Source organism: Photinus pyralis, unplaced genomic scaffold, assembly GCF_008802855.1.
Source record: "Photinus pyralis isolate 1611_PpyrPB1 unplaced genomic scaffold, Ppyr1.3 Ppyr1.4_LG5, whole genome shotgun sequence".
Taxonomy (NCBI): Eukaryota; Metazoa; Arthropoda; class Insecta; order Coleoptera; family Lampyridae; genus Photinus; species Photinus pyralis.
In genome coordinates this window covers 14794224-14818662 of record NW_022170596.1, presented here as the reverse complement: position 1 = coordinate 14818662, position 24439 = coordinate 14794224, and the positions used below count along the sequence as shown (strand labels likewise).

At 35.9% G+C, this 24439-nt stretch overlaps 1 protein-coding gene across 1 annotated transcript in view; it reads right to left on the bottom strand.

The window, feature by feature from the left end:
- LOC116171816 (insulin-like growth factor-binding protein complex acid labile subunit) overlaps window positions 1-19951 on the bottom strand; it is a 111344-nt gene extending 91393 nt beyond the window's left edge. The window contains exon 1 of the mRNA XM_031488818.1: window positions 19764-19951. The gene's annotated coding sequence lies outside the window, so the exon portion shown is untranslated. The remainder of the gene's footprint in view (window positions 1-19763) is intronic.
- Between the last annotated feature and the right edge of the window lie 4488 nt (window positions 19952-24439).

Below are 24439 nucleotides of genomic sequence, written 5' to 3'. Positions count from 1 at the left end.
TTAATGGATAACTAATGATCGTGATTCGGCAGGCACACACCGCGCAAACTACCCTTACAAAGAAATTATTCTTTTTACTTGGAATGTTTGTGTTTTTGTTTTACAGGCACCGCCCGCACGGAGTTACTCGAAAACATTCATGCTTCGGCCTCGTTTAAAATCATTTAACACACATGATTTTAATGTGCCTCTAATATAACGACAGTAACAATGGATAATATTAATAATATTCTGAGAAAAACTTTCTCGTTTGAACGCGATATCAATTAAATTTATTTAAATACGCCCTTAGAAATTTAACCTAACTTCTTTTCAAAGGTCACTCTATGAAGGATACATAAAACAAGTACTAAAGTTACTTACCAAAAGGACATACCTATATGCGCTGTTTTCTTTTACCAGATGCATCTATGGTTCAAATTTGAAATAAATATCTACGCATGCGCACATCTGATGTTTATAATATGCGATATGTTTGTTTTTACTGGAAACTGTAACCGGAGCATTTATTTGCGAATTTTCCCGTCGAATTACGCGGAAGTAAAATTTCTAAGTAAAAAAGAGTCAATGTTTCATGAACATTCCACCAAACAAATATTACATATTAAGTTCAAATTTTGTCGATTGTAATAGCAGCGCGAATGAATTGTTTTAAACTCGCCCCAATATATGGTTCTGGTTTTGAATTACACGCTGGAAATAGGTCGCTTTAAGTTACTTCCGCAACTTTGCAAGTTAAGTACTAAAGTACCGCTTGGTAAACATGAGCTGACATCGCAGAATCCGAATTTCAGTATACAGTCCTGAAACCCAGATGAACCAATAAAGATTAATAACAGACCGCCACAATCGCCATTGCTATTCCACCATTGAGTATGCGTAAAACATGACTTAGTGTTCAAAGATGGGATTATTCTGCACGAAATTATGGCATTCTCGTTTTGGCATTTTCGAGCATAGGAAACGTTGTGGGAAATTCAGGGCAACCTCGTGGTCCAGTTAGCAAGTTTTTTTTCAAAAATCATCATTAGTAGTCCAAGTGGGAAAATAGTCCGGAGTGAAAAGCGAGGTGAATGCGAAAAATCCATGTGTCAACCTTGGAGTCGTTAAAGTGCAAAAGCTTCAGGTTCATCTTATCTAGGTATAATCCTTACTATCTTGTAACTTTGGAAGGAAAAATTGAATGCCGCGTTCTTCTTCTCGTCAACTTATTGTTACTTGTGGAAGAGACGGAAGTTTACTATCGTAATTATGCAAGAGAAATCAAAATCTGATGACTTCCTACACACAAAAATCAAAATGCGTAGTAGGTACGTGACGGTTAAAATTATGAGGGTAATAGTAATCGGTTTTTAACTCAATAGTAGGGTCGGAAATGTGCGTATTGAAGTTCAAGTCAGGCGTGGAACACCTGGTGTACAGCACAAGATACAAATACGAAATGCGTTCCGTATAATGAAGGATGTCCACAACTCATTAACCGATTTTATTTAAAAACATAGCGAGGTTCCGGTGGCGTTTTCGTAGCACTTCCGTTGTTGTATCAACGAAAGCTACTAATTGAGAGTGCATCGGCAAAGTTGTTATCAGATTAAATAAATGTATCGGCCAAATTCGAATGGCAACGCAGTAGATAATCCGCGTAGTATTATTATTCACTGGGGGAGAGACGCTTTAAGCCCCCTCGTAGTGTTTGTAGGGGGTATCTAATTCATGTGGTAATTTGAATCATAACAGCATTTCCTTAGTGCTTGTTCGATATGCAGATTCGAAAAAATTTATTACTTTCACATGTTGATTAATGTTTATTATTAAAGGGGCCATACAGTTGTTCATTTGGAGTTCATTTCAAAATAGACACACATATTGTAGGATGTTTTGTTTAAACAAAAACTGTTGATTAACAGTGTCATGTAATTGAACAGTATCCTGTTGAGTTATAAAATTCGGAAGGTTTAAATTCGAAATCGATACCTCCGCCCTTTGGATGTACAAACGCATAATGTAAGCAACTTTAATACACATTTGCTAAAAATTTCACCATGGCAACACAGCCCCGTTAACTTAGTACCATCACATTTTTAGCTAAAGAAAAATTGCGAGGGCCACTGCTGGTTTGGCGCGATTAGAGATTTTGTAATAAAGCTCTTACCTATCGCAAGTAGGTGCTATGCTAACGCTAGCACCACAATAAATTACTGTCTCACTTTTAAAGGGTAGTACCAGTTCAGTTAGCGTAATTGTTTTACAGGATACTAGCAATTAAGAAAGTGGAAGGCAATTTTTCCCAGCTTAGCGCAATTTATTTTTTCTATTTCGGTGTCACAATGATGATTTTGTACAACTGTTTTCGGCCGAAAACAGTTGTACAAAGACAGTGATTATAGTCGTTTTTTTTTGGTAACTCATTTCTTAAGTTGGCAGTTACTAGTTAGTACAAGTAGGTACTTCGTTGGGTACTTCCATGTTTGAACTTCAAAATTTCAGTCTTACTACGCTGCCAACCTAAAACTTAACGGCATACAAAAGTGTTCCCAACATAAAACATGTTAGTTCTAATGTTCCCTATACTTTCTGATAATGATTTTTATAATTAAATTAAATCACCGAAATAGAAAAAATAGTATGAAAAACGCGTGTTACAATGCTTTATTGTAATACTCCTATCTTGCGGACACTCGTGGCTACGCTTCGCGTCGCCACTCGTGCCACAAGATAGTCGTATTACAATAGGTCGCATTGTAACACTTGTCTTTCAATATACTATTGTGCTAAAGTTAAAGACTAGGACCACAGATTTAAATATACTAAGGAGTGCCTTGTCGCAATGCAGATCGCGGTCCAGTCTTTACTTGTGATCTTTGATTCTGAAATACTCTTGAAGGACTAAACACGCGTTTGTCTCACTTTGGGTGTAATTAACAACGAAAAACAATTGCTCAGTGTAGCTTATGCACCGAATATTCTAGAGTAATTTTACTTCCGGTTGAATTTAATATTAAGAATTACTTTTAGAAAATAAAACAAGTAGGTATAAATTGTGCACAACTCTTGTGCAGATAAAGCGCATTTTTAACCGATATAGCTTTTGTTTTGACATCACCAATGGATATATTTCTTGCAGACGTCTCAATCGCCCTTTGTGAGTACTCTCTTCCGACAATCCGTTCTTGAGGTATAAGGGAATATACCCGATCACGATAAGAGGTCGAGGAGGAGGGCTATGGTTGGTAGAAATTAATTCCTTTCGTTGAGACCTTTCATTAGAGTACCATGAAGGACAAAACTAGTTCCACTCCCCCTCCCCCCAGCAGTAGTAGTTGGTAGAAAACGGTTCCTTTCGTTGAGACCTTTAATTAGAATACAATGAGAGAAAATTAATTTTTAACCCCCCCCCCCTCTCATGCCCCGTCGCTCACTAATCTCGAAAAAGAGTCGCACGGGAAAGTTATAGTTTGTACAATACCATGAACAGTAGAACATGTGTTTACCCCCCTCCCTCACGCCATTTTCTAAAGTTTAACTTGGCACCATTAAAGGCATGCGTATGCAAAATCTGAGACCAATATTGGTTGTCGTATGTAAAAGTTATGCACGTTTCACTTTCAAAAACAGCATCTCAGGAAATAATTCGTGGAGGGGGCACCCCTTTTAGACAGCGAAATTTAATGGCCGTCTGGCACACCTTCAAGGTAAAGGCTACCTACTGCAAAAAATTCCAGAATCCTAGGACCATTCCCCTAAAAGTAGTTCAAAACGGAAGAAGTGGGCCGGACGGGCGGACAAAACGCAAACAATAGCACATTTTTTTTATTCTTAAAAAATGCGCTAAAAACACAAACCAAATTGTTATTCACATCACAATTTGAGGTAAACAAATAACACCAACAGAGCCGGTTTTAGGTGAAATTGTGTATATTTCGAATTTCGATACAAGTGAAGTTCGGAATGAGAGTCGTAAATTTAAGAAAAAAATAGCACAATTTGTTTTTGTTTCATTGTTTCATTTTTCGACTTCTAAGTGAGTGCTTGAAAACTGAGACCGGCACATTTGTCTAGTTTAAAAAAGTGGAGACCTTATCTCACGAAACGTTTGCTTTATTGGACCGTATAATCTAGCATCATCCGGGCTAAATTGATACTAAGTTTGGATAATAAATATTTTAATTAAGCGACTAATTGACTACTTACAAAATGTCGGAGACATGGTAAAAGTACAATAAAGGTCATGGGACAATAATATTCTGAAACTGAAGTATAATTTGCCAAATTCAAATACTTCAATATTTTCAGCTTATGGCGACTAGATACTTTTTCCTGATGATGAATTAGCTGAAGTACAAAACTTAAATTGCATTGTAAGTAAAGAAATTCATAAACCATTTAACAATTCCATAACGAAAGTAGAATACCGAGACTTTCCGCCATCTTGGATGTAGTAACGTCACAAGGTCGTGGCCTTGGCGAAGGGATTTCCCGGCGGGATAAATACTATAGAAGATACATATCTCAAATTTGATCAAAATGGGATGAATACTTTAGGAGGGCAACGCTACTCTTAAAAAATGAGTAATTATTCATTTCAAATTTTACAAAGAAAAAGCATAAGCGCGATTAGGACGTCTGGAAGAAATATATTCATCTCGATATTCATTGGTGCTGGCAAAATCTTAAGATCGGATGTCCCGAAAACGGTTTGTGGGAGAGGAGTACTCTCAAAGGCAAAATAGATCGTTTGGACGAGATTGGTGAAGTTCAAGCGAATATCTTCAATACGAAGTGTACTCTCCAGGGGTGGAAAAATCTTCTAGACGAAACACATCGACTAGCGATATGAAAACGTAATTTTGAATATCTCGGAAGTGTTGGAGGAAAAAGGGAAAATGCAATATTTCTGAGAATTTGTCTAAGGCCTTTATTAAGCGGCAGAGCAAAGCCATGCAAGCTTTATAGGGGAGTCGATGGTGTCCGTCTGTACGTCCGTCCGTCTGTCAGTGAACACGATAACTGTCAAACGCTTGGACGGAATGAATATTTAGGGACAAACAAATGTGCTCTTCAGATGAGCTTGCAAGCAAAAAAAAAAAAAATTTAAATCTCAACAATAGGAGCTGACACAGCGTACATCTGTAATAGCCGCCATTTTGGTATTCAACACGGATTTTCACGTGGCTCCCTATCTGGGAAGTTACCTTTTCGTATCAACTATGACTACAGGAAGTGACACATTGTCAGCCATGCACCTGACACACTAATAGTACATTGACAGATACGTCTCGTCCACACTTTTCATTTTGCCTTAGAGCGCACCGGCTTCCGACACTCCGGTCTCAAAATATTCGTATTTGAAATTTTGATCCCGCTAATAGATACGTCTTGTTCAGACCTTCCATTTCTCCTTTGAGAGTAGGTACTCTCTCTGACACTTGACACTATCCGCATTTGAAGATTGGCCAATCCAAAGTTTTCGTTAATTAATAAACACATAGTTACATCACTTTTTCACATTGAAATTTGTGTAACGATATTGACATCTTTTGATATTGTTTGTGGTCATTAAAGCAACCTTTGAAATTAAAAAGTAGATAATACAAAAAGTCCTATCCTGCGATACCCTTATTGCTATTTACTATCAATGAAATATTTTTCACCTTAGTCTTTGTCCAAGCCTGTGACCTGTGACTTATAGCTCTGCACCTGAGCCAAGAAAAATCTTGACGATTAATGTGCGCATGTGCATGCTGCGCAATATCAACTTTCTTATTTATGGAGATATTTCTTTGAAATTTTAACCATAGATGCCTCTAGTAAAGAAAAACATAGCGCACATAGCTATTGACTTTTGGAAAGTACTAGTCAATGCACGGACAATGCGTTGAGTTACTCGCCTTAGACCTTTTTACTTGTTTGCCTTCATAGATCTTGTGGGTATTTATGGAAATTTATTTTAATGAAGTTTTACACGTGCGGTAAATAGTTCTACCAAATCCGAGCACCTAAACTTTAACAATTTAACTTTGCTAGTTTAACCGACTTAATTAAGAATGAATTTATAGCGATCCTTATGTATGTAGATTGATTTATAAACAATAATTTATTATTTATCACTTACTCAAAACATGGACTTTTTAACCTAGTTTTTAACACTTAAAAGACGATTCAATTGGCCTATATAGCAAACACGAGAGCAAACATAAAACTTCTAGAGCATTCTCGAATGAACATTTCCCCCAAACGATGCGTCACATCAGCTTTGAGTCCTTATCGTCGGTGTAGTAGGCGTTGACAAAATGTCAAAATAATTCATTGATGGTTCCTTTCAATGACATAATAGAGAACCACATTGTGCCATGCATCGTTGTATTCCGAATTGTATTCGTAATAAAAATGTTACTCAATACAGTATGTACTTTTTTTCCAATCCATATAAAAATATGAATTGTTGATTGTGGTTTTTTTAAAGACGAAACGTCGTAGTGAAGATCCATTGGCACCCTCTTGTAGTGTAGAGCTTACACGGTTTCTATGAGGAACTGTTATTTGCTTATTGATATATTTCGAAATAGGGTCAGAAAAAAATTAAAACAAATATAGTTAATTTCAAACATGTTCGGAACTCATCGGAATTTTCGAATTTTTAAAACAACTTTTTTCTAATTCAACCCACTGTGTATCTCTTATGGTTTGCGATTTTTACATGCTGTTCATTCTTATCTTGAAAACACACTGTACGACTAAGGTCAGAAACATATATTTTTATTACACATATAATGCAGTTTTACAACAAATTTTATTTTTAAAAAACAATGTCTTTTAAGTTGCCACCACGTTTGTGTAAACATTCCTGCAGTCGTGAATGAAAAGAAAAACTCACTGTAACTCGTAGCAGGATCTCCTGGTTTATGGCTCTGGTTTGGCGAATAATGTTATTTTCGAAAACCTGGCCTTCAAATATCCCCATAAGAAAAAGTCAGGGCTGGTTAAATCTGATTTGCGCCGAAACTGTCGCTGGACCTCAATAACAGACTCTGATCGGTGATACGCTCAAACGCAAAAACTGCGTTGATTCACTGAGTCACTTACATGAGGAATATTTTAAGCGATAGATTACCCCCTTCACTTTACTCATATTCGGACAGTGGCGTCTCAGAAATCGTCAATACCCATTGCGCCACCCTGTATAATACAGTCCAATAAATTGTTTGGAAAAAAATCTTGATTTGAATTTTTTTAATAAAAACTAACTTTTAGCTACTATTACTTTCATCTCGAAGAGCAACGAAGTTTTTTCGAAGTCAAAACTTTTCGCATCTTGCGTTAGAGTGCACCAACAAGGAGCAGGATTGGAAAATCCTTACAGAATCAAAAGGGACATACCCAAAGCCTAATTTTTTGAAGTTTTATTATAATGCGCGGCTCCTAAACGAAATATTTTGTGCCCTTAAAGTTTTTGAAAAAAGATATTTGTTTTGGTTCCTTCTATTTTTAGCGTGTTTCCTTAAAATAAAGTTGAGCTATTAGTTCACATTTTTCTGTCCTCTTCATCTTCATCTTCATATATCAAGACACAGATATTATACCTAAAGATCCAATAAGTCTAGGTAGAACAATTATTGTCCCCGTATCAATTCTTAGAAAGCGGGCGCGATTCAAACAGCACAGCCTGAGAAGTCTATAAATAGACAAGACTAAACGTAGCTTCATTTATTTACATCGCTCTATAGAGTAATCGTGATGGGATCGATCGATCGGATCGGCTCGTAGTTGACACACAAAACGTGAAACTTTGCACACAAATTAACACAATTCGCCCTGGAAAAATAAATTCGATTGGGAATGTTGGTTAATATTGATGCATAAAACGTGAGAATTTGGCCCACAAAACGGGCACAAATTAATGTCTTGAGGACGTGTCGGTTCTTGTATTTAAGACAATAACTTTTACTTAGGACCTCGCTTAGGACGGAAGACGTTATTCTCCCCAAACAATTTACTTCAGTGGTGCCTAATTTTATATTCTGTATTACTGCATGTTACTACAGCTGAAAGGATACTTCCACGTAACCACAGATGGGTATCAAATATAAGTGTTGACCAACATTGTTATGTACTTACTCACCTATTACTTAACCGGTGTACCGATAAGATCAAATTTTATATGACATAAATATGTATATTCGAACAAGTTAAAAGATCAAGCTTATTTTACCTACCGTGTATGAATTTAATTCCACAGCTCGGAACACCATCGCTCGCTCAAAAATGATTATTCATCATTAAGTCAAGGCCTGTGGATGTTTCAGACGGTATCTATCCGTGTTAAAACCGTTATAAAGTTTTGGGGTAGAATCACTACCGGTAGTAATAAAACAGTGTGAGGGTGAAACAGGATAACGCTTCCATCAATCATAGCTCTTAGAGGTAGGGAAATTAAACTCTCGACGGATGACACGCGTTGTAGATCGCCTAAAACGTCCATTTCTCTTTGTTAGGGATCCCATGTCCATTTATAAGGGGCAACCTAGCACGTGCTTCCGTGGGAAATCTCGACAACTGCGATGCGGTTTGAATAGTAATAGGAAACGGTTAATTACAGCTTCTAAAGTTTTCGCCCAAACTTAATAATGAAACGATGCTTAAATGTGGTAACCGGCACACTTTGCGCGAGGAAGCTGTAGATTTATGTTAGCGCACTACATTTATACACCAAATTGGTGTTTTTTTAGCGCATTTTTGCAAATTTATTTGTAAAAAGTAGCTTTTAATCTCACTTTGGCTGGCTGGCTGGCTGGCTGGCTGGTAGCAAATGTGGGCGCGTAGAAGAACTCTTGTAGAAAGGCAACGGGTGTACGTGTATCTACAAGGCAGTGTAATTTGTAAACCTTGGGGACAGGGCTACATGATGTGGGGTTGGCGACATCTGGGCGTCGTCCTCGAGCGTAGTATACTAACGTGAAGGTTTTTCAGTTTTTTCCTATCTTCTACTACAGTTTTGGTCCGATTCTTTTCAAATTGGTGTCGTCGGAAAGATGTTGTAAACGCGCAAGACTCCTGCGTGGCGGAATTTTGTTTTTTGTCCTAGGGGCGAAATTAACGACTTGTTGCAAGGCGCGCGCGCGCGTCTTCGAGAGGTAGTCAACTTCGGGCACCTTTTACCTTCTGTTGCGAATTCTGTCACGCGTTTTAACGTTTCGTAAATCTCGAATGGCTGTCTCTCTTTCTCGTGTCGCCAATAGAAGCTCGAGCAATGAGAAGTGCCCCCCAAAAATTAAGTACTATCTTGTGGAAGGTTTTTAGCGAGATCCACCAAAATGTGGGTGTAATATAAGTATGCACCGAAAAAGGAAATGTGGTAGCCTCCGACAAGATCTAACTGATGGTGGAGAAAAATCTTCAAACGCGAATTGTGGGTGAACGGGACGTCGGAAGTGGGTACCGTCAAAGGGAATGTGGTTGTGGTATTCTTCGACAAGATCTTTTATTCATGGTTGAGTCAAAAGTGGCTAATAGAATACTGATCTGCCACACAAAAATGCGCTGAAGTCCCTTCGATCTCACACGAGGACTTTGATAATTTTTTTAATGTTGTTCGTCGGCCCATCTGTGTGTGACGGGATCGCATCAATGGGAAATCGTAGAAAACTCGTTTGATGGATATAGCTGCAAGAAGCATTTTTTTCTAGACTGCTTTTTATTTATTAATTTATCTACCTATACACCAATTTCGACGAGGAAACTGCAAAACTTATTGCCATTGCAATTCGCCGCTTTTAAAATAAGTATGTATATGGTGTCAGAGAAAAAAGTTATGGAACCTAACCTAATTTGTTAAATGGAACACGCTGTAGATTTTGATCTAAAATGATTGCATATTAAATTCTCTTTTCAAAAATATCACTAAAAAATTTTAAAAAATTCACTACTGATTCAAACAGATTTTTTTAATTTGTTTAAATCTTTTTTTTATTTTTTGGAAAGCGTGCGATTATTTTCAAATTTTGACTTTACCATTTTAAGTTTGACCCAAAAAGGGCACGTGACACCTATTTTACTTGTTTGATAGTTTGATAATTACGGAGATACGGTATAAGTGTCGAAAATGGGACACCCTGTACATCGCTATTTAAAAAACCAAAATGATTATGATAATTATGAAAATCTGGAAATTGAGATATTAAGTTTTATGGGGTCCTGACATGACTCTGATAAAAAACTGTCTACATAACCTAAGTAAAGTATTGAGATCACAAACCTCAGTCAGAGGGAATTCTTTACGTAGGTATCAGCTGCATTTTTCATATAAAATGGACTGTTAAACTCAAAGCATTTGTCAATCTTTAGATATACCACGCATAATCTTAGTTTGCGTTATTAACCGAGTTATTAACAAGCTCCTAGCGAGTTTATAATTTTGCTGTGTCTGTCCGTCCTCCCGTCTGCCCGTTAGCACGATATCTCGAAAACGAGTGGACCGATAACGATCAGGTGGATCCTTTATAAAATTTGTAAATCGGAATTGGCAATATAGGCCAAAATATAAGGAAGGCCCTTTTGGCATCTCCATTAGTTATGAACTGAATTGCATGAAATTCAATATAGACATACCTTTAGCCATAAAATAGGTAATGCCAAAGTTGAGTCTAATTCGAATTCGAATTTCGATTATTTATGAACCGAATTGCAAACGTTTATTTATGAAGGTATTTAAATGAAATTTGATATATAACCACTTGGAATAAAAGCAAATATAACGCCAGTTTCAAAATTTGGTTTTGCGCATGCGCAGTGCCAACTTTCTTATTTATGGAGGGATTCAAATGAAATTTGATACATAGCCACTTAGAATAAAAGCAAATGTAGCGCCATTTTCCAAATTTGGTGTTGTGTAGGATGTGCAGTGGCAACTTTCTTATTTATGGAAGCAATTAAATGAAATTTCATACATATACACTTTAAATAAAAGCAAAACTAAGATCAGGTTTAAAATTTGGTTTTGCACATGCTATAGCTATACCCAAGAGCTCGTTTTCTATATTTGTTTAGTTTATTATTTTATGTGTATGAGAAAGATTTAAATTGAATTTGGGCGATTACTCTGTATTATTGCTTTTATTTAATTTGATAAGACGTCCTAAGCTGATAAAGTGCGAATGTCTTCTCTGTGTAAATTTTCTTTATCTTTATAATTATTTGTTAGACTCTATTTGTGGACATGTGTTCTAAAAGTAATTGGGTCTGAATAAGACAATAATTGATAACATTTGTCATATATTGAAATTTAGTGTAATAAATATTATGTCCACTTTCCAAAATTTTACGAAATGAAACTTACACAACAATTGAAAATTTGTAATACACATATACGTGACTCAATTAGAAGACTTCCGTTATTTAATTTTGAATATAACAAAAAAAAACGGGCAACTAGACTAACTTCTGCTAACCGAGGCTCGACACGACTTTTATTTACAATAAACAAATTTTTATATTTATAACATCAAACAAATACAAAATAATTAAATCGAATTTGTAATTTACGGTTCAACATTTTACATAAGAATACTTGAAGGACACTCTGTTTTGAATATAAACATACACATTACCGTGTTTATAACACGTCCAACCCTGGAAAACACCTGGATCGCCGTCTAATTTATTTGGATTTGAGAAAATGGCAATTTACTTATTGAAATTAATCCCGCGTTCATAGCGGAAGGAGTACTCTGTTGTTTGCGAACTCTTATGGAACGCAAGTAGTCGCATTACCCAATGATCGAGTTAATTGGAGGGTATTAGCTTTGGTTTTGAACTACTCCGTTTTCTCTAAAAATCAGATTTGCATTTCAAAAATACAAATGGGAACCTCTACCTTCGATCTTGCTTCCTGTTGATTAGCGGAATTTTACCAAAATCAAGGATGGTCGATATCGTCAGTTGACATCAAATAACTTGGCACACTTTCCTTGAGTTGTTCGGAAATGTTTTATGAACACAAAGGTCTATACAAAACAAATCTCTTAAAAAAATTGGATCTTTTTTATACAAATTTTTAAAAAATGTCACTTCGCCTTAATTTAAAATTTCAAAAATCAGTGATTTCCATATGGTACAAAACGATGCGGTCCTTCTTGAAAAAACTGGACAATATATAAACGAAGAATTGGATCTCCTGGGAAAACTGTTGAATATTCCTCGTACTATTACCTATTTTTGTATGGAAATGAACTTTCTATTTATCTCGACTACATTCAAACTAGCTTTTCGCTATCACTTATAGGGCCAAACTAGCGCAAGGCTAATCTCCGAAACTGGTTACTTTTGCCTTCAAATTAGAATTTTTATTAATCGAAAGTTTATGCTATCGCTTAGTACGAATTTGAACATATGCGTATTTGACAGAAGGCAGTTTATTGTCGCGGCTTTTTCGGAATTCAAATAACTTACAGCCCTTCTCAAATTTGAACTCACGTACCGTTTTCTTCTTCTACTAATTTTTACTTTTTTGCCCTACGTCATAAATTTTGATATTCGATAGTTCAATTTTATTAATTTTATGATTAATTAGTGTGTTTAAAATAAATTTTGTTTGTGTGAATTTAGGTAAGTCGCATGTTTATTCGAACCCTTTTAACGATCCAGATTCTGTTTCCTCCTTAATTATGATTAATTTTGTTGATTTACGGAATTTGATGGCTGTCGTTACTTGCCTTAAAATTTAGAGTTTGAAGTCGAGATTGAAATTTTTTATTGTGCCATGATTCAGATGTGCCCTAGGAGAAACTTGGCTAGGTTGAAGGTGTGTATGGTTCATTTTTGGCAGCTGCATTTATTTTTTATGCGACCGAATGTTAGGGTAACAGTAGGGTAGCAATATCGATAGTTAAAAAAGATTGAAGACGAAGTTGAAGATAATCTATTATATAATTATTAAATGAATTCCACCCTTAGTCTCAGATTTAAAAATAATTCTCAGTTACTGTGTTTTATTTGGAACAAAGAGTTTGTTTTTTCCAAGTACGCATAGAGATTTGATATTTCCTACTTTACCTGAGCGCCCGTAGTAAATATGTTGCGATGTCAATTTGCAGGAACACATCCACGAAGCTTTCTGTTTTTACCTATGGTCTAACTTAGAATTGGCTGGAATCTAAATTCAAAAATCGAAATTTTTAATGCATACCATACGTAGTAGGAAACACTTTATTTCACCAACTGTTCTGTCACCCAATCTACGATTGATTTCGTAAATTGGACTGGAGTGTCAATTTTCTAATGGGACAGCAAAAAGTAAGCTTTTGCAGATAACAATGTCGAACTTCCAACCTGATTCGTTTCATTTCCTTTGATTGCGATTTTAAATGGAAACCCGAGGCAAAGGAATACAATTGAAGGGCATTAATCATACTAAAACACGTCTTCGTGTTTCCTTGAATCAAGTTGTTTTCACAGTCGTTATAAATTGTATAGATCATTTGGGACACATTGCAGCAACTTCTTACTTAGACAATACAACCACCACCTTCATTAAAATCCTACTACAATTCCGTCCTTCGCTATTATCGCAAATTCCTTCCTTCGACGTCATACTAAAGCCAAAGCACCTAAAATGAGGTAGCGGCATTTAGCACAAAAAATGAAAGCCCGAATAAAATTACTTGTACAAACTGCTAATAGTGATAAGAGGATTTTCCGCAAAAAGCTCGCCGTCCTTGCTTCGCAAGAAAAGCTGACTTTCCACGTACGATTAAACAAATGAGCCGTTGTGTAAACTTAACTGACGGTTTACGGCTTTAATTAGATGATCGCGTTGTAAGTCAGCTACACTTCATATCACCCAATTTTTTTGCGCATTAAAGGAAAATTCCTTTTCCTAGGTTAATTGCCTTTCGCTCCTTTACTTATTCATTTCGATGCGAAACTGGGTTTCCGCACAAAAACTTTGCGATGCTAGCAAATCGACGTTCTAAATTATTTTGCACGTGTAACGTCAAGAATGTTTAGACCTTTTACGGACTACTTTATTTCAAACTTTATGGGGAATGACGATTTCAATAGAACTGGTATTTGCATTCAAATGGGATAACTTTTATTCAGAAACTTTCGATAGGGACAGATGGTAGGAGGACAATGAGGAGTATTAAACTATACGAATTTTTTACGTTCCCAATTGACGCACCATCAGCGGTTGACACAACCAATACAAAGAAAATTCCATTCCGTAAAATTTGGGAAACTTACATACATTTTTTATACTGAATTCCTGAGTTGTTATTAATACAACGCAATGACGGCGCATAGGCTGGAACACTGTAACAAGGAAACTATGAGAAATCTCCCCCCTTAATAGGGTTGATTTTTTTAAAATTTCGTTAGGGTAGCGCCGTTTTAGATGCTCGCTATTAAGGTGTAGACAGGGTGTTCCCATTAGAGGGTTGGTTTCTACAAAATGTGTATGGGCGTGGGCGCCAATGTTTTAAAAATCAGTAGCTTCTTAATCAAATTGACGATCTGTATTGTTGTGTAAACAACGTCTTGTAAACGAAACACCAGAAATGATGACGGGACACCCTGTATATGAGAGATATTTCAATTTAGTAAAGTACAGGGGGGGGGCTATTTAAGAATAAACATGTACCTAGTTGGTTCATTTTACTTGAATTGAAATACAACGAAAAAAAAGCGGGCTAGTTCGAAACGGTTGGAAGAGAGTGTACGTCTCTTTACACTATTTTTCGGGTGAATCAAAACGCAGTTCATCATTTTCATAATATAGAAGAAAGTTTATTGAAGTTGCTTGATGTATGACTCCATTGTTAATAGGTCATTAATGAAGGGTATTATTGAGAACTACCTATTATTAATAAATTTTTCTTTTAGGCCATCGATTTCGACTTTATTGTCATATTCAGGCCGTAGCGTCAAAGTTAAAATATAATAGAAAGTGGATGAATGGTGGTAACATAAGAAATTTTTTTTTTGTGAAAAGATGTGGATGTAGATGGGGCGGTTGACCATGTTGTGGTTGTAATCTTTTCACAAAAAATTTCTACCACCATTTATCCACTTTCTATTATATTTTAACTTTGACGCTACGGCCTGAAGATGACAATAAAGTCGAAATCGATCGCCTAAAAGAAAAATTTATTAATAATAGGTAGTTCTCAATAATAATACCCCTTATTGAAGTTGTTTAGAGGTTGTGCAGAGTTTAAAGCGTGTTGTCCGTTTGGCGGAAAAAATTAGTCAAGTTGAAGTAAAGGGAGACCTTCTATTGAGATTCTCTTGTTTTTTTAAATTAAAAGTTATACCGTTCGAGCAGCCGCCCACAATTTTTTATCATCGGATTCAACACCCCAGTTCATTTATTAGTAAAAGAAAAAACTAAGTAATTTTCAGATTTTCTTTCGACGGTCTGTGTACGGGGTACTGTGTAAAAACAAGCTTCTCTTTATTTCAGAAATGTTGTTTTAATGCATTAGTTATTTGGCGCCCAAACCGTGAGGCAAATCAGGAATTGAGTGACATAATAAGAGACATGAATGAAAAAATGGATTCGCAGCATCAGAAATTGAATAATAAAATTGACACGACAAGAATTAAGCGATTTGATGAGATACGGAATTGAAGGATGAAATAAGATCTAGATCGTATGCAAGGACGAGTAAAGACGGTGGACCGGAACTTGAACCAGGTGGAGAAAGAAGTGCAAGAAACTAATAGTAAAGATAGTAAATTAGAAGACAGAAAAAAGGAACCTGATGAGATAGAAGAAGAATATGAAAAGGTAAAAGAAATATGTAAAAGAGAAAACAATAGATGAAAATGAAGTAACGGTAAATGGATCTGAGGAAGAAAATAAGTTGCAGTTAGAAGAGAAACCGAACCAAGATGTTGAATAAGTTCAAAGATCTCACAAAGTAGAAGTTGAGAATTATAAACAAACAAGAAGCGGTCACAGTTGAAGTTAAGCACCAAGAAATTGAAGTTAAATAAATAGCAGTTTGAAGATCCTATACAACAAAGTTGAAGTACAAGTTGAGGAAGTTGTCGAAGTAAAGAAGAAAAGCAGCAAGTTGAAGTGCAGAACAAACATATGGTACCCAGCATGGCGCGTAGCATTATTTTATGGGCCACTAGTTTCCACTGGTTAATAGCTTAGGAAAGTTACTGGCGACATCCTGTCGGGTGTTATCAAGCGATAATACAATCTTAATGGGCTTTGCCTAATACAGCCCAGTCAGGATTACACAGGATGATATCATCCATTCGTTTATTATTAAAGAAGGCCGATTTAATTACTCAGTGCCATTTTGTGGGTGGTTTTGTAAATTTAAATTAAAAAATGAAGTAATCCAGGGTGAACATAATTAGAGCATTCGGTTTTGGGCCGCCAGACCGTCAAGTACATGGTCCAAAAATAAGTTTTTTCGGTATAGCGTTGGAGAACTTTGATTTTGGACCACGAGAACATCATGTAAGCCATCGGGCAATTTAAAGCGTTACTACAATAAGTGAAATACCAGATTAGGTACTGGGAGGTACTGTAATTTTTCTTAATTTATACAAAATGATTGATTAAAGGTATCGATCTGTATAAATTCGCTAACTGGAGCCGCCCTGTATTCCGTAAAATTATTACGCACGAACCCATTTCGCAAGAATCTGGTTTTCTTTTCCATTTAAGGTGAGTTTAGTCAGTTTCAATGAGAATTTCCATGTAAATGGCTTCAAGTTTGTTAGCCATAAGGTGTGCATTCTTTGTGAAAAATTGCCATAATTTTTATTGTTGGTTGAAATTTAAATAAGGGTAGTTAGAAAGCAACTTGGCCACAATAACTTAACTGCAAATGTCCATCGTAAACACAACAAATATTGAAATAAGTAAAAAAATGAAAATGTGGAATTTGGATCTACATTATTTCATCAAAATTTAACTTTAATTTTGCATTTCCTGCCTACAATCAATTAAATCAAAAGAAAATCCTAATTTTAATTTTTACGATCAAAAAGAAAATTCAAAAATTTCCAATAAGAAGCGAATATTATTTCTAAAGCTAGCCATCATTCAACTAGTGTCTTTGGATAAAAAATTGAGTTTTTGCAGTTGAAAATTCGTTTTAATTAGCACGATTGAGGGGTGGTTAATCACTTATTGTGACAAACGGTACGGGCGTTTCTATGTTACGAGTACATCATACATTATACTGTTGTGTAAATAACGTCATGTCGACGTTATTTCGGTCTAAGCACCAGAAATAATGACGGGACATCCTGTATATGAGAAGTTTTCCTTTTGTTAAATAATTATTTAGGAAATAAGCTGGTTAATTATATTTGAATTTGTGTCTCAGTGTTGTTTTTCCTTTTGGAATTACCTCGTAATTGAGTAATTCTTGTTTAAATTTTATCGCTTTTGTTAATTGTTTGTTTAGATTTATGTATTTAACTGTAAAACGTGAAATATAAGACATATCTGATCTTTTGCAATAAGAAGTTTTATTATCAACGAAATTTAATTAACGCACGTGTTTTATCGCTGTTAAGAGATAACGGAAATGCAGACGTTACGATATGCGCGTTAAACGCGTTCGGCGTAAGTGTTCCTTCGACGTAATCAAATATAATTGTGATTGGGGATGTTTTTGAAAAATGGTTGAAGAAGATTTTGGTGTAGTGGAAGTGGTGTTTCGTTAAATACTGAAGACAATGTAAAAACAAGGCTTCGAGTTCCGCGGCCCCACCATGAGATTATCGAAAAAAATCTGTAAGTAATTCAAGATTTTGTTTATTTTTAATTATCGCAGCCTGCGTGCGGGGTAGTATGTCCAAACAAGCTTTGTAAGCTTTTCTTTCATTCAGGGATTTTATTTCAATTGTTTCATATGTTTCGGAATAATTTCGAATCCATCGCGCGACCCGAATGCTCTAGCTTTCATGTCAGATTTTTGTTGTGTCCAAGAGGTATGTCAGGTGTTAGAGCACATTTGTGCAGTTAATTGTTTGGAATTTTCGGAAGTTGATCGAGGCTACTGAGTCTCCAAACTGTTATTTTAGAGTGATTGAGATTTTTCATTGTGACAGGAGCCGGACGTCTAGAAGGAAAAGAAGAGAAAAGAAAAGAAAAGGAAAGAAAAGAATATAATAAAATATTTGTAAATGTATAGTGGGTTGGGTTGATCGGGCAGCCTTCGCTGAAACTCCGAAGAATTAAGAAAATTAAATAAACTAATAAAGAAATTTGTATCAGGAGTATCAGTAAATACTACAACTTGCATTTCTCTGATCCTAGCACAAAGTTTTTAATATTTGAAAAAGAAATGTATGCTTTTCAATAATGTTGCAGTTTTTTTGAGTTTCTGTGATCTTGATCCAGTAGCTTGTGGCATGCAAATTTGAAGCAAACGGATAGGTAAATGACTCGAAAAAAGATGTCAATTATACATTTATAAAAGAAAAGTGGTATCAGTAATCAGGAGCACATAATTTTTTATTAACGTTTTAAATAAATTTTGCTCCTCTTTTTCGTGGTCTTTTTATAACTGTTTATGTACGCGACATTTATCTTTGTCTCGTATCAGTTGCGCCACCCTGTATACATTTTTGTTTATTCATTTTCGCTGTAAATCTAGAATTTATAATTGAGTAAAAATATAAATCTTTGTGACAACATAAATGACTGGAAGGATTTTGTTTACATTTTTTTATGCCGATTTTTACATTCTGTTCGCTGGGTTTCCGTATATCCTATATATCGGCGAATAGCGGGGGATGATCTAGTATGAATATAAAATTCCTGTTAGTTTGAATGTTTTATGTGCGACTAGACGAAGAAAACCTAAATCTTAGTACAACCAACTAATGAAAAAGGGATTTCTCAATCCTATCGGGTTGCCCTCCGAAGATTAAATTAATTAACTCCTTATTTTTCATCTCATTTGTCGTGATAGATTGTACCTAAAAAACGCCTAGCGCTCCAACAAAGTAATCTCCGAGGTAATCTCTTTCAAAATCAGGCGCATGCCAATTTGAATGAAATTAATACGGCACCTATTAATAATCCCAATTGAATTTTTTTTATTTAAGGTTTGTACTATAATTAAACACCACGCTCTATTATTACTACCTTGAATTAATTGATTCAATTAAAAACTATGTTAATTTGTACTGAGCGAGCATGTAACATCCTCATACACGTTACGTGCGACTAATTCATTGCACGATTAATATAAACAACCCTATTTAGTATTAATTTATGCAAAACTGTAATAAATTCCCCTTACAAATTAAATTTGGCTATTTACGGTATAGTTAACATCCTGAATTATGTCAGCGTAAACGATTTCCGCTTTTACTTTTTGTTTTTATTCAAAAATACCTGCGGTGGAAATTAATTGAGCGCCTTCATTCATTCGTTCATTCAACGTGGGAGAATTTGTATTCTATAAAACTGTGTCGTTTAGCAATGCCTTTCAGTCAGTAGTACACCAACAAACATCTCTCCCGTAAGTACGTGTAGAATTGAGGTTTATGAACAATGCAAGGCAACCTTACAAGGGCAGTAGGGATTCAATCAATGATTCTGGATGCTGCGTGGTAGCAAACATGTAAAGGATGCGCCGAATTTCCTTATGAAATGATTATTTGTTCCCTTGATACCAGCAAATAAATCAGATGCAATCACGTCCAATTCAAATAATTATTGATACGAAAGCTTTGAGCGATTTCCAAAGTATGAACAGTCGAAATGGGTGAGTTTGACCTACCTTTCGTTGTCGTTTGATATGTACACAAAGTTATTGTCCACAGCTCCTAAACTTAAACTTCTCACTAAATAGCACGTGATTTTAATTAGTTAAAACACCTACTATGTACATCAAACGTATTAGGAACACTAGAAGGGTAACGTTCGCGCATCGCGCTACAAAATTCAAATCCTGCTCGATTGCTTCAAGCTGCGCCACCAACTAACGCGCAAAGTTTTGTTTACATCCTGAAATTCTGTCCTTTTTCCCCTACCAAATTTAAGACAGCTTTACTGAATGCAAGCACCACTCAGTCTGCAACACTCTCGTTTGTACTACGAAGCAGTAATAAGGGTTCCAATTTTTTTCTTACCACCCTTCCTGTAGTAGTAGTACGCAACCCCTCTGCTTATCATCAGGTTACCCTTATATACAGCTTTCATGTGTAGGGTGTAATAATACAGTAGTCAGTAGTGGCGTATTCCAATTTTTTGCTTATATGAGACTTGGCAGATCAAAAGTCACGATTACCTGAAGTTTTCAGACAGGTGTTGCTTTAATAGGTAGCGCATTGTATAATATTATACAAAGAATCTTTCACAACATAATGGATAAAAGGCAGTTATAAAAATCAAGGCTGAATACCTATGCGGGAATAATTTCGGACAGGAAATTAAAAGTACCTCATTGCAAATTCGTAACTTATTTAGTGGACGCGTTACTTTAAATAGCATTAGTTTAAAATTTAATTAGCCAGTTGTCAATCATTGCAGCTGCGATTTTTTGTGGGTAAAAAAATCCCCCATACGTGTCTGTTTTTATGTTTAAAGCGAAAATAGAGCATCTTGTGGCGACACAAATGCTTTATGTAGAAATTATCTGGTTGAATGCTTTGTCAATTACTACATCATTCACTTTAATCAAGTATAGGGCCAACTGCTACTAACCTACCTACAATCTTTCCGAATAAAACTCTTCAATCTGACTAATCTGAGGGAATTGACAATTTAGCACTTGATGCTCATTTGGAGGTATACGTAAAGTGGTAAATGTACCTGTACAGCATTGTCAGCATTGCCAAAATCAAAATGTTTTGTTTTAATTTTGTGCTCATTTTTAAGGCGGCCAACCGTCCCGTATTCAGCGGGACAGTCCCGTAATGGCAAAGGCAATCCCGCATTCAAAAAATTAACAAATATGTCCCGGAATTAAACCAATTCGTCCCGCGAGTCCCGCTTTTCGCTTTTGCAGTAGTGTTACCCAAATTCATGTAAACGAGACAACGGCCAACGCCAACGAGCAAAGCGATTACTCGATTACTTGTAATGAATTTCATTCATTATTACTCACTAATGACAATACATTGAATGCCATCAGTTCTGAAAAAAAGTATTCATTTAAAATTAAAGATAATTAAATTAACGTTTTGTTTTTTAATACCTACCATTGTTTAAATACTTTCAATGATATTACTATGTATGCATGTCTCTTGTCTCTTTAATAATATAAATATTTTTTAACTTCACGTGAGTTTTTAATTTGAAAATGGTGAAGCAAGTGGGGGGGGGGGGGGGGTGCGCAGTGTCCCGATTTTTTAACATGGAAAGTTGGTCACATTACTCATTTTGTACCAATTTTTCTGGTATAATACAATGCAGATATAATAGTCGATTGTTTAACAGGTAAAGTGAGTCTTCATATTTAGACAGTATTCTATCAGAATTTTTAGCGCATTTTTTAAGAATTAAAAAAATGTGCTTTTGTTTGCGTTTTGTCCGTCCGTCCGGATCCACTTCTGCTGTTTTGAACTACTTCTAGGGGAATGGTCCTAGAGTCCTGGAATTTTGCAGTAGGTACCCTATACCTTGAAGGTGTGCCAGACGGCCATCAAATTTCGCTGTCTAAAAGCCCCCCTACGAATTATTTCCTGAGATGCTGTTTTTGAAAGTAAAACATGCATAACTTTTACATACGACAACCAATTGGTCTCAGATTTTGCATACGCATGCCTTTAGTGATGCGAAGTTAAACTTTAGAAAATGGCTGGGGGGGGGTTCACCAAATACTCTACAAACTGCTAACGAAGTATGTTTGAATCTGTTTCCTGAAAAGATCCAACAGATATATGAACTGCGTCCGAGACAAGGAGGGCTACTATGGGTATTCTAGAAAGGGTTGAAATACAAATGTGGTTATATAGGAGATTAGTTGCGCAATCCGAGGTCTAAGAAGATAGCGTTTAGAAATCCCTGAATTTTTTTTTGTTTTTTGAAATATTTTAAAAAACTCGGATTTTTCAGATTTACCAACATTTCTATTCTGGTGTTAATATTTGACCTAGAGGAACACTAATATCCTTTGTGATGTTTCACAATGTATAGGGAAGAAATTGACACCTCCACGCTGCTTGCTGACTCGTTCACTTGTAGTAGTTGCTCCTAAGATGGTTAATAACTCGTGGTACAAAACCTTACCTTTTTTTTGGTTATATGTATAGGTATACAGCCTGTTTCAAATTTTATTTACGCGCATCAAATAAGATAGTTCTTTTTTTTGTTGTGCTTGCATTATCTAAACATGTGACGCTCTCTAAGCCAAGCAAATAGGAAACTCTTAGCCTAATTAATTTAGGAAAATAATCGTCAAGATATAAAATATAAATTCGTACATACCTACCCTACATCTGCAGTTGCTTTAAAAACATGTCCGCAAATTCTATTTATAAAAAGGGCAAGGTTTGCCGTGACTACAAAATTCATTCCAACCTGTGCCTCTGAGGACGACTCAACATACAATTAAGCCATAAAGGGATTAAATTTACCAAAAGTTTAAGAAGTAATTTAAGATTTACTATAAACTACAGTGGGTACGATGAGGTACTCATTGGTACGGGCTTTCTCTCGCTTGGAAAGAGTGTCCAAGATAAGCATAATCTATTAAAGAAACAAAAATGTACAGTGTACTACGTAAAGTAACAACCTCCGCAACATAAGAGTGCTTTACAAGCTGGTATGAATGACTTTAAAAAATTTCGCAAACTTGAAGCAGCCGGAAATTTATTATTAAAGGGTTGTTTACGGGTTGGTTACAGATTATTTAAACATAATCTATCAAAGAAACAAAAATGTACGGTGTACTACGTAAAATAACAACCCCGGCAATATAAGAGTGCTTTACATGCAGGTATGAATGACCTAAAAAATTTCGCAAACTTGAAGCAGACGGAAATGTATTATTAAAGTGTTGTTTAAGGGTTGGTTACAGATTATTTAAACATAATCTATCAAAGAACAATAATGTTCGGTGTACTGCGTAAAGTTACAACCCCCGTAATATAAGATTGCTTTACATGCTGCTATGAATGATTTAAAAAATTTCGCAAACTTAGACGGAAATTTATTATTAAAGGGTTGTTTAAGGGTTGGTTACAGATTATGTAAACATAATCTATTAAATAAATAAAAAAGTTCTGTGTACTACGTCAAGTTACAACCCCGCAATATAAGATTGCTTTACACGCTGGTATGAATGTGTATCATGGAGATCGAAACCCTAGAAGATACGATGATGGTCAAATTAGAGAAAAGATGCGCAATTAAACCATTATTATCGTGCTTTAGAGAAAAGAAAAGAATTCCGATTACTTCCGAAAAAAAACCGAAACTTGCCGATTTTATGTTTATTTTTTGCTGGTGTTATTTGATTTCACAATTGCCGGTATAGTTCTGGTCTGTTGCCATTCGTATCTGGGGTGTAGTATGGGGTTTTTGATAACTTCAAATAAGAAATGGGATGGTTGTGCAAGTAACTTTACCGCATACCTAAGGTGTTGCTGCTTGAATCTCAAGTAAATGGGTAACGAATCATTTTCGACATTAAGGCTGTCTATTGGTGATGTGCGGTATGCCCCCGTTATTAATAGCATGGCTTTGTTCCACACCCCTTCTATACTTTTAAGTTGGGATCTGGCCGCCGATGTGTATACCACCGACCCATATTCCAACTTACTCCTAATGAAGGCGTTGACTACCTTTGTGAGCGTTTCCTTGTCCGCTCCCCAGGTATGTCCACTGAGCACCCTAATCCTGTTTAGAGTAAGTTTGCATTTTGATGATATTGCTTCAATGTGATGTTTCCAGGTAAGCTTTGTGTCCAGTATTAACCCCAAAAATTTTAAATTTTCAGTTGTGGGTAATTTGTCACCTTGTAGATATAGGGGTGGAAGTTGGTGGGTCTTCCTGAGACGGCAGAAGTGCATTGCCTTTGTTTTGTTTGTGGAGAAAGCGAACCCTCGCTTCGTAGCCTCTTCACTTAATATATTTATATCCATCTGCAGTGCCTCATACATGCTGTTAACATTATGGCCAGTTCTTACTATACATAAGTCGTCGACATACAATAAGGCCTTTGTGTCTATGGAGATTGCGTCTGCTATGTTGTTTATTGCTATAGCAAACAAGGTAACACTGAGCACCGAGCCCTGGGGTATCCCGTTCTCTTGCGTAACGATCTGCGATAAATGTTCACCCATCCTAACTTGTATTCTTCTATCTTTTAGAAAATTTTCGATAAATATTGGCAAGTGATCCCGGAACTCCCACCTATGCAGTGTTTCTAGAACTCCGTATTTCCATACTGTGTCGTACGCTTTTTTAATATCAAAAAATACCGCAGTGGCGTGTTCATATTCAGTTCAT